Source organism: Ochotona curzoniae, unplaced genomic scaffold (assembly GCF_017591425.1).
Source record: "Ochotona curzoniae isolate NIBS_2020 unplaced genomic scaffold, NIBS_Ocur_1.0 scaffold_1852, whole genome shotgun sequence".
In the NCBI taxonomy this organism is placed as follows: Eukaryota; Metazoa; Chordata; class Mammalia; order Lagomorpha; family Ochotonidae; genus Ochotona; species Ochotona curzoniae.
In genome coordinates this window covers 57,933,679-57,945,873 of record NW_024467087.1, presented here as the reverse complement: position 1 = coordinate 57,945,873, position 12,195 = coordinate 57,933,679, and the positions used below count along the sequence as shown (strand labels likewise).

General features: G+C 37.6%; 1 protein-coding gene and 1 pseudogene across 1 annotated transcript in view; one reads left to right on the top strand and one right to left on the bottom strand.

Annotated features, from left to right (window-relative positions):
* The window catches only part of NHSL2 (NHS like 2), a 292,586-nt gene that overhangs the window by 217,883 nt on the left and 62,508 nt on the right, over window positions 1–12,195 (bottom strand). The gene's annotated exons all lie outside the window — the stretch shown is intronic.
* Window positions 772–871, top strand: LOC121169583 (annotated as a pseudogene).

Sequence of the window (12,195 nt, the reverse complement as noted above, 5' to 3'; positions counted from 1 at the left end):
ATATGAAGCTATATTTTCTGTCTTGGTCTAGGACTACAAGGCCTTGGTGCACATGGGTAGCAGAATGTTGAACTTCTAACTGTTGCTGGAAAACTATACTGCTGTAATAATATGGAGGGAATAGAGGGGGAGAAAAATGGGGAGGAGGGGGAGGGAAAGGAAAGAAATCCCTATACCTACAAATGGTATTACAGAGAATGATAAAAATATAACTAAAAATGAGTTTGTGAAAAAAAAAGAGAAAAATCCTTCAAAAATAATGTGATACACTACATTGACAGTCCAGGGAAGAAAAATCACTGATTGTGTTAATGGATAAAGAAGCTTTAAAAATAATATCCATTAGTTTATGCTAATAAAATTCTCAGCAAACTAGGAATAGAGGGTACACACCCAGTTTGATAGGACACCTGCAAGAAGTCTATAGCAAATGTCACAATTAATGGTAAAATACTCAAAGATTTCCCATTAGTGTCACAAAGGCAAGGGTATTCCCTCTCACCACTGCTTGCAAGACTTTTCTGTGAGGCCTAGCTAATGCAATGAAAAATAGAAGATAAACAAGTTGGGAAGGAGGAAATAAGATCGTGTTCAAAGGTGACGTGGTTGTCTATGTAGAAAATATAAAATAATCAACAAATAAATGTGTGCAATTAAAGACCAATTACAACAAGGCTGAAAGATACAGGGTTAATACACAAAATTCAATTGCTTTCCTATATACTAACAATGAGTAAATGAAAGTGAAACGGAAAACATACTACTATTTTGTTTGCTTTAGTGCCACATGCAATAAAATTGAAAACATTTAGAGAAGTTTAGCATAATCCATATGTAAGACAAGATAACTTGTGAAATTTTCCATATTATTGAAGTGCATTTAACTCAAGTTAATCATGTGGTATATATTAAATATGTAGATTTTTGTATGTTAATGATACATCAGTGAAATGTTCTTAGAAGACATTATCATTTGCATTAGCAGCCATGAAATAATAAATACTTACACATAAATTTAACATGGTCTGCACATAATCTGTATGCAGAAAACTAGAAACTATGATGAAATAAAATAACTCAATAAGGAGATATTTGATTTTTATGACTAGAAGACTCAGCAGTGCCAAGATGTCAGTTCTCTCCAAATCATTCTATAGGCTCAATGCAATTTCAAGCAAAATGTCAGTATGTTACATTATCGATATCAATAAACCGAGTCTACAGTTTACAGAGGAAGGCAAAAGATCAGAATAATCAATCCAAAATTGAAGGACAAAGTCAAAAGATTGGCACTATTCAACTGCAACTCACTATAAGGCTGCAGTAATGAATAGTAAATGAATAGAGAATTACACCAATCAAACAGAATAAGGAGCATGGAAGTAGACTCATATAAATATAGTTTGCTGGGATTTGACAGAAGAGTAAGGCAATATCATACAGCAAAAACAGTCTTTTCAATAAATGGCGCAAGAACCACTGGATTTTGACATGCAAGAAAAGGAAAGGACAATATATTTAAATGTAAAATTCAAAACTACAAAAATCATAGGAAACAAAAAAAATGTAGATGACCTTGTGCATGGTGTCAACTTTTTATGTACTTTATTGTTTTATTCATAACATTGATTCCTTATCTTTAACTAGGTCTTGACCACAGTTTTTCTCAAATTAGTAAAGTTTATCTTTTTAGAGTAGATTCATGTTCACAGCAAATTGAATGGGAAGTATAGAGAGCTGTGCATGCATAGCCTCCCCACTGTCAGTATCCTGCACCAGAATAGCACATTTGTTATGATCTATGAACTCACACTGCAGTGACTTTAGATATGATATCAAAAGTACAATAGGAATCAAATAAGTAATAAGCTATACTGATTAAAATTAAAAATTCTGTTCTGTGAAAGACACAGAACTAAAAACATAAGCCACACAGTGGAACAAAATATTTCTAAAAGAAATATCTGATAAAGAACTATTATACAAAAAATACAAAGAGGTCTTCATATTTAACAAGGCAAAAAGAAGCTGATCTTAAAATGGACAAGAGTCCTAAACAGACATCTCCTCAAAGAGGGTCTATAAATGGAAAATAAGCATATAAAAGATATTCAACATTCTATATCATTAAGAAATCTCAAAACAGCAATGACATGCCACTACAGACTCCACAGAATAAGCAAAAGCCAGATCACTGACAAACAACAAATTAGAAGGAGGCAATGAAACAATATGAACACCCATTCATTTAGGAAGAAGGAACTAAACATACTGATAACACACAATCCAGCAGTTACGCTCTTCAGTATTTACCAAAATGAATGGAAAATGTATGCTCACACAAAAACACACATATGGATGTTTATAGCAACTTTATTCATAATCACCAAAGCATGGAAGCAACCAGTATGTTCATTAGCAAGCAAATTAAGAAACAGTGGCACACACCAACAATGAAATATCGTTCAGTATTAAAAGAATAAGCCATGAACACACTTGGGAGAACTTTAATGAGTATTGTCAAATGAAAGAAACCAATTTGAAAAGGTCAGACTGTACAATTTTAACTAATAACAATATGGTTAAAACAAAATTATAGAGACAGCAAGAAGTTCAGTGGCTGCCAAACTTAGCGGAGAGAGAAATAAACTAGTAGAGCTTAGATGATTTTAAGAGTGAAGCCATTGTGTATGATACCACAATGGAGGATATGTGTCCTACATTTGTCAAAAAACAAAACAAACAAAAACCCAAAAAAAAAACCATCAACAGCGCATCCTAATGTAAACTCTGGGCTTTCAGCGATAATTTTGCGTCAATGTAGTTTCATCAGTTATAACAAAGAAGCTGCTATGATGTAGATGTGAACAGTGGAGGATGTTACGCATGGGGTGAGTAAATTTTTGCCCAATTTTTCTGTGAACCTAAAATTGAAATATAAAGAAAGGAAAGTCTACTTAAAAAAAAAAAAAACATTAAATCCCTAAGAGCATACAACAAAAGAAGAATGCAGAAGTAAAAACTAAGATAGCTGCTGTTTGGCCAAGAGGATGTAAAATTTCTCCATGAGTTCCAAACATCACATTTGATTGGCTGTGATTCATCTTATAGACAAACATCTCCCGACATTTCACTTTAAGGTAGACTACCGTTTGGAGTAGAAGTGATGTAAAGACCACAGATTATGACAGTTTTCAACCACAGGACCTCTGTAGAGTTGATGTCTCAAAAAAATTATTCCTTATTGATATAATGTATTTCTTATTGATTTAATATATAAACTAGTACATATTGAAATTCATTTAACACAAGTTTGATAACTAATTGGACCAATAAAAATGCTTTCAAATAAATTATATCACCTCACTCTATTGTTTCCTCTTTAAAAATTCTTCCTTATTTTTTGCATTGATGATGCAGTAGGCTTCCAAACTGAATTTGTTGTTCTCAATGTGCTAATCTATTCTGTACCTCAAGAAAAAATGTCATTTTTATTTTAGTCTTACTTATAATTTCCTAGCTTAAAAGAGATAGTTATCAGGCCCGGCGCGACAGCGTAGCGGTTAAGGTCCTCGCCTTGAATGCCCTGGGATCCCACATGGATGCTGGTTCTAATCCTGGTGGCCCCATTTCCCATCCAGATCCATGCCTGTGGCCTGGGAATGCAGTCAAGGATGGCCCAAGACTTTGGGACCCTGAACAGGTGTGGGAGACCCGGAAGAGGCTCCTGGCTTTGTATTGGCTCAGCTCCGACCCTTGCGGCTGCTTGGGGAGTGAAACATTGGACAGAAGATCTTCCTCCCTGTCTCTCCTCTCTGTATATCCGCCTTTCCAATAAAAAGGAAAAAATCTTAAAAAAAAAAAAAAAAGAAATAGTTATCCCCCCCCCCCCCCAAATCTACTGCTCTTCAGAGCAAAAGATGATATTCTGGGGTGTGTGAAACAAAAGTGATGCACTCCTCCTGCCAGTGTAAGAAGACAACGACCAAGAACACAGCATTTCTTATCCTGCCCACAGCTGTCTGTTGTGCAAGCTAATTTCCAGGTGGGTGAGGCTGAAAAGCTGAGACTTTTTTTTTTCTCATCTACCTTCACCTGGGGATGAAGACTCTAAGATGTGGCATCACTGTAAATACTAAGGATGTGATATTTGACTTGGCTTGTGGAGTAGAGGTGTCATGTCAGGAGAGGCCATCCAAGATCTGCAGCTATTAGCATTTCTGTCCAGGAGCGTTCAGCTCCTAAAAACAAGAGTGGTACTAAGAAGCCTGCCATTGTCTTTGATCCCAGCACCAGGAGTGTAGCTCAGCGTTTTTTTTTTCCATATTATGAAAACAGGCCATAGCAGAGATCCTGATAATCTCTCTAGGAACTGACACATTTGTAACAGAGCACTTTTAAAATCAAGTCCAAGCATATGCTCAAAAAGAGTGGAGATTATAGTAAAAAAAAATGATAAATTCACTGGCACTTTAAAATGATCATGGAAAATGGAATAAATGATAAGTTAATTTTGGTGCAAAAATGGAAATACATGGACTTAAGGAATCTTCAACGAGTTCCTGGAAAGTGCAAAAGATTTTAATTGTTTCACTAAGGTGACTTAATTGTATTTTCCTTGAACTTCTTGAAAGACCCTTGTAGAAACTAAACTGCAGGCTGGGCTAGTTTACTGGAGAGAAATAGGGAGCTAGATAGTGGAGACAAATCTTCCTGACATCAGAAGGAAGGCCAAACACTGCTTCAGGGAATTCTGCTTCAAAGGAGACACAATCTGATCGGCTCAATTTATCTAGAAACTTAATGTAAAGGGGAATTATAAAAACTATAGCCAGCAACTAGTAGGGCTTACTGGATGATTCTGGCATGGCAAAAAACACAGAGAGCGCTTCTCAGGGTTGTGTTCCCTGAGCAATGAAATCATAAGCTTCACACTTTGAAAATACGGAGGAACAAACTTCATTAATTATGTAGTCTGTGACTAACTAAGTCACTAAGCAAGTATCCTAAGTAAGTCCTGGCTGAGGGTGGGAAGGGTATTCAGAGTTGCTATATTATATTATCTAAAATGTCCACTTTCCATGTGCACTAGGATAAAAAAAAACAAAAACAAAACAGAGAGTAAAAAGTAATAGTGACAGTGACCAGGTATTAGATTTAATAGGCAAAAACTTCAAATAAATCATTATAAATACTTTCAAAGAATGAAGTGGAATTATGAATACAGATGTAAAATAAAGACAATGTGATATAAAAGAGAAAAATCAAGAAAGAGATAGGAATTACTTAACAAAACAGGAGGGGCTGACTTTTAGCACTGCCATTGGGCTGCAGCTTGTGGGATTTGCACATTCCACATCAGAGTGCCTGAGTCAGCTCAATTCCAACTTCCTGGGAGGCAGTAGGTGGTGGCTCCAGTTCTTAGGTTCCTGGGAGACCCAGATAAGGTTTCTGCCTCTGGGCTTTTATTACAGGCATTTCAACAGTGAACCAGTAGATAGGACTATTACTCTGTCTCGCTCTGTCTCTGTATTTCAAAATAAATAAATACAACTTTCTAAAGTTAAAAAATAAAATTCTGCAGTAACAAGTGAAGTAACAAAAAATGATGCAATTGCTTGATAAGGTTATTAAAACAAGGAAACGCACACTGGGTGGCATAAAACAACAGAAATTTGTTGTACAGTTCTGTGGGCTCAAAGTCTGAGATCCAGGTGTAGGGTCATGCTCACTTTGAAGACTCTAGGAAGCTAATTTTTTTTTACTTTATTTTTATTTTGACAATCTTAACATAGTTAATTAGGGTAAAAAGGTTCAAGGGCTACAGGAAAGTGGGTAAAACTATTATTTCCACATTTTTTCCCCTGTGTCTGGGGTAAAAAAGGAGGTAAAGGGAGAAGCCCCACCCAGTCTCCCACCCACCCCAGGTCCCAGATGTGGGGATATGCTCCGAGGGTCTTGTTCAAGTGGTTTTGATAGTTCAACAATTATGAATTACTGCCAATCTCACCATTCCAAGCACAATGAGGTCTCTGAAGAATCCACTGATTGACGTAGTCCATCTTAGAGTCTTGTTCGCCCAGTTTTTCACTGCCAACATAGGGCTGGGGTGTTCTGTCCTGTCTTCTCATGGTTAGGGTTCTGAGTCCGGTAGCTCAGTTGGGGAGATCCCCAAAGAAACTCTGTCTGAGGTGATCCCAGACCAGATTCTTGTGTGTACTTGCAAGTACAGGGCCCAACACAGTCCATCGCCCCAATCAGCTGGTGGTTGCAATTGCTGGGTTGGTTCTGTTTCTAGCCCTCTTGTAGTCCAGCCCGATCCTACCCACTTCATACTTGGCCCTTACGCAAACCAGTGGGAGCTGCAGCTTAGATGGGGCAACTCCCCATAACCACCATCAGTCCTGCGCCCTACGCTGGTTCCCATACATGCTAGTATGTCCAGTCTGCCCCACATCCTATTCAGCTCTTGTACATGTCAATGGGCATTGAAGCCTAGTTCAATCTAACCAGCTCCATTATCAAGCCCACACACATGCTGTTGGTTGCCTTTCTATCTAGCTACCCCTGTCCCTGTAGTGGTTTTTGCGCTCTCCAGTGGGAGTGGTAACCCAAAAGGGAGGAGCCCACTATTTCCCTTTTAGGCCACTCCCACTCCTGGATTATGCACTTTCCAGGTGGTCCTGGGATTTAATTTGACAGATTAATCTCTCAGTGCCAGCCTCTACCAGCTGATGTTGCGGCAAAGCCCAACCAACTCTCACCCACTCTAATTTCAGCTTGCACCAGTCAGAACAGTCAGCCCTACCTGGTTTCTCCCTGATCTAGTTCACACGAGGCCCACAGATATGGTAGCCCTGTCTGGCCTGGTCTGCCCCCATCCCAACCCACGCTCCCCAGTGGGACTGGCTGTCCAGCAGGGGAGCCCTTTACATTCCTCCTCATGGCTCCGCTCCCCCCTCCCTTGTTCTAGGATGCTATTTCTTGCCTCTTCCAGAACATTCCTTGGCTTGTGCTAGCACTACTCCAATGTCTGCTACTATATTTGCATGACAGCCTTCTCTCTTTGTTTTTGTCCAAATTTCCCTCTTCTTGTAAAGAAATCAGTTATATTGGATAATGAACTTACTCTACTTCTAATTAGATCACTGATTATCCCATCCCAAATAAAGTTACATTTGTAGGTATTAGAGATTATGACTCTTACATATCTTCTTTTACTTTAAATAATTTTAAAGGTGTATATATTCATTTATTTGAAAAGCAGAGATAAGAGAAAGAGGGAGAATCAGATCTTCATCCACATGTTCATTCCTCAGATGGCTGGGCTAGGCCATAACTTGAGGTTAGTAACTCCATCTAGGTCTTCCTCTTGGGCAGGAAGGTTCCAAGCATTCAGGTCATCTTCCACTGCTTTTTTTCAGATATATCAAGAGCAAGCTGGATTGGAAACAGAACAGCTGGGACTTCAAATTGGCATTTTGGTGTGTGCTGTTGTTGTCGTAACTGGTGACTTAACTGCACAACAATGTTTGGGCTAACATCTTTTTAAGGAGACACAATTTAGCTCATAACCATTGGCAAATTTACTGACATAATTATAAAAGAATATAAATATTCATTTCCTCTTTCTTAACTGATGTTTAAAAGCAATTTATATTTTAAAACATGTACAGTGTATTATTGAACTTATAATATGTAGAACTGTGACATATACACCAATAGAGATATACATATGTACCAAAAGAGTAGGGTGATGGCATGTTGGCCTAAGAGAAAGACTGAAGATGAAAGCTCAAATTCAGATCACCAGAAATGTACTGATTTTAGGGTCAGAAGTACGTATTAGAAGTAGGTCAGTTCACAGAATATCAAATCCATGAATAATGAAGATTGGGATATGTCACAAGAATTAAAATAAATATGAAGAATATTCTGGTAAATTAATCTAGGTATAAGATCTAGAATAGCAACTAATACAATCAGTATAAAGTAAAATCAGGTATAAAATCCAAACACTAATTTAGAAAAATTCACTTAATGCAAAAGACAGCAGTAGAGGAGCAAGAGAAAATAAATACATATCAGATTTAAAAAAGTAAAATGGCCATCAGATTCCTCAAGTAGAATTTTTTCCTTATATAAAATCTGAATGGTTTCATTCAATCCCCTAAAATTCCATCAGTAAAAAGTGATTGATTAAAACTCCTGAAAAAAGTTCAACGGAAGCTGCAAATTCAACTGTATCAATAATATTAAGTCTATACAAGAGGATTAAACAATGAAGAAGAGACTGTTACATAGGCTTAAAGTATAATATTAAGGTTTTCATGTCTCATTGAAGTACTTGGGCTCAAAGTCCAGGTCTAGCTCCTGATTCCACCCTCCTACTAATGTAGGCACTAGGATTCAGCCGTAATGGCTCAAATAATTATATTTTTTGTTACCCATATGGAATGCACTGAATGTTTTCCCAGGACTCAATTAAGACATTTAGAAAGTAAACCAGCAAATGGGATCTCTGTCTTGCTCAGTCTCTTTTTCTACACTTCATATATATATATATAAAAGGGAGAATCAAGGCAGTGGATACTCCAGCGGCACTCAGCAAACTGATCTTAACTCAACCAGCAGCCGGAACTCCACCAGCAACCAGGTGGGAAGGGACTTTTACTGGGAGCTTGAGAGATGAACTCAGACAAAGAACTGTCCATCCTGCAGGTCCGTTTGATTTGACCAGGAGCAGAGACAGAGCAGTAGCAGATCGCAGATGGGCAGTGTGAGAACAGGGTGGATTTCACAGCCTAGTCAGCCCCTCAGAGCCGAATTATGCGCCATATGGCTTAAGGAGACAAAGGCAAGGGAAAAGATTCAGCATACACTGAGCTGGGAGTAAACTCATTTCTAACTCAGTGAACTGCATCGACGTGGCATTCTACGGGTTCCACCCAAGACAGGTCTGGGTAGTTCTCAGACCTGATGGCCAGCAGATCAAGAACTCCAGTAGTGGTATGTCAGGTGCCATTTTGTACACTGTGGCAAAAGCTTTAGGACTGCAGGGGACAACAGTGAACTGCACATGTACTGAGCTTGTGAGAACTCACTGAGTCCAGTGCATTGCACTGGTCCTGCAGGAAAATAATACCAACTATGGCATCGTATGGGTCAAACTAGGTCTGTGTGGCACGCACACCTAATGTCCAACAGGTTCCAACAGAATCAGTGCCACCAACAACCTAGTTATACAGGACACCCAGTGTCTCCTTAATCCTGGGACCTACTCCAACCGGAAGTGGGAGAAAAGTTGTACAGACAATAGTGCAGCATCAGCATAGTATCACAGGAGGTAGAGATTCATGAGAAGGAGTTGGTCCTATGGCGTTCTTTGCAGGAATCTGACATAAGAACCCAGACCTGGAACTCGCTGGAGATTGTGGCACAATTGGCTGCAACCGAAGAGTTGTGTACCAACTGCAATAAGTAAAAGCATACTGTAGACCTGTGGGTGACAGAGCTTAGAAACCTGCCCCAAGGAGAAGACTCTGATAACCAGAAGTACAATGATCAAGAGCAACAGAAGAGACAAAAGCACAATGAATATTACTGAAAACTCCCCTGCAAAGGAGCAAAATGCTATGCCAACCTCAGAGTTAACTCAGGAAGACATTGAGAAAATGGGGGACACAGAATTCAGAAAAACTCATTTTAAAGCTTCTGATTAACAATGAGAAGCACATATAAGAGTTCAAAGAATTTAAGGAATATTTTACACAAGCAACAGCAGAAATAAAGCAGATCAAGGCTGACATATCAGAAATGAAGAACACAGTAGAGCAAATTAAAAGTATAGTGGAGAGTCTCCAAAATAGAATGAAGCAAGCAGAAGAAAGAATCTCAGAATTGGAAGATATTTCTTGTCATCAGGGGGAAGCAAACAAAAAGCTGGAAGCAGAGCTGGATCAGGCCAAAAAAAAAAAGTATTCAAGAATTGAAAGACACTATTAAGAGGCCAAATATAAGAGTTATGGGAGTCCCAGAAGGTGCAGAAAGAGAAACTGGTTTTACATATATATTTAATGAAATAATCAAGGAAAATTTCCCCAATCTGGAGAAAGAATTGGGAAACAAGATCCAGGAGGGGCACAGAACTCCCAACAGGCTTGATCAAAAGCAACCTTCACCAAGACACATGATTATCAAGCTCTCTTCAATTGAACATAAAGAAAAGATCCTGAAATGGGCATGTGAAAAAAAAATCAATTGACATATAAAGGAATGCCAATTAAACACACAGGAGATCTGTCACAGGAAACTCTACAGGCAAGAAGAGAATGGAGGGACATATTCCAGATTCTAAAAGAAAAAAATTGTCGGCCTAGGATAACATACGCAGCAAAGCTTTCTTTCATCTTTGAAAATAAAATAAAATTCTTCCACAGTAAAGAAAACTTAAAAGAATTTGTCTCTTCCAAACCTACCCTACAAATGATACTTCAAGATGTTCTCTTGACAGAGAAAAGGAATAACGCCAAACAAAACCAAATGCAAAGGGGAAGAACATCCCAGTAAAATGACAACAGAAGACTAAATCAATGAACAACCCATTGCTAAAATGACAGGACCAAATTACCACACATTAACCCTTAATGTAAATGGCTTTAGCTCAATCAAATGTCATAGATGAGTAGACTGGATTAAAAAACAAAATACCAAAATACATCTATTTATTGTCTAGAACAGGCACATTTCACCAACAAAAATCAGTGGAAATGATATCGCATGGGTTTTGTTGTTTTTGGTTAGTTTCATCTCTTCAAAACACTTTTTTCTGATTAAATCATTCAATGACTTGCAGATCATGAAGTGGCATCATTTTCTTCAAGAAGGTTCTTGCTTTTCATTTCTTCAGCTACGCATTAGTCATTCTGTAGCATGTTATTTAACTTCATGGTGTTGTTAATTTTTTCTTTTCTTCCTGATGTTGATTTTGTTTTGTGGCTCTTCATTTAAGGGGATGTATAGTAGCTGTGTAATGGAGACTGTCATATCTAGTAATGTGTCATTTAACTTCGTGGCGTTGTTAATTTCTATTTTTGTTTCTATTGTTGATTTTGTATTATGACTTTTCATTTGATGGGATGCACAGTAGCTGTGAAATGGAGACTAACATATCCAGATGTGAGGATACAATGTAGTATGCATTTCTGCTTCCAGACAAAGATGGACTTATGATGAAACTGTTTACTATATCTTGACACTAGGATTCTGGACTCTCTGCCATTGTCCAAGCACCCAATGATGGACATATGACTGTGTATGAGGAACTATACTTTAGTAATGATATAGAGGAAATAGCTGGGATTCAGGGCGGGGAATCCAGGGCTGGGATAAAGGAAATCCCAGGAGCTTATGGAATTGTATCATGAAATATAATAATAATAATATAATAATAAAATGTAAAACAAGATAAAAATACAGAATATAAAACGTAAATATAAAAATTTTTAAAAGGATAACAATTGAATTATATGTTATTTCTTCGTGAAAGTCTTTACATTCAATGACACAAATAGATTGAAAGTTGAAAGAATGGGAAAAGACATCACACAAAGAATCACCTTAAGAAAGCTGCAGTGTCTGTATGACTGTCATAGAAAACAGACTTCAAAAGAAAAGTATTACTACATGAGGAGGGATATTTCATAATGACAAAAAATAACGTCGGGAAGTTATGAACATATATGTAACTAACAACAGAACAACAAAATACACAAGACAAAAACTGACAGAAATGAAGGGCTAATGGGCAGTCTCTTAATAGCTGTGCACTACAATACTTCATTTTCAACAGCGCCAAGTTAGGCACTTTAAATCTGAAGGAACCAGAAACAGAAAATTAAGTCCAAATCCAGAAGAATGAAATGATATAGAGCACAGATAAATGAAGTAGAGAATATGAAAGCAATTGAATTACCAGTGCACTGAGAACTGAATAATTGAAAAAAATTATCAAAATCGACAAGTCTCTAGACTGACAAAAAAAGAGGAAGCCTTGTGTTATGAAATTCAGAAATGGAAATGGAGGTATTGTTACCAACCTTAGAGAATTAAAAAGAATTTAAAGAAGTATTCAGCAACAAATCAAATAATCCACTTGACAAAAATTTACCAGAAGCACACAAAATACCAAAAGTG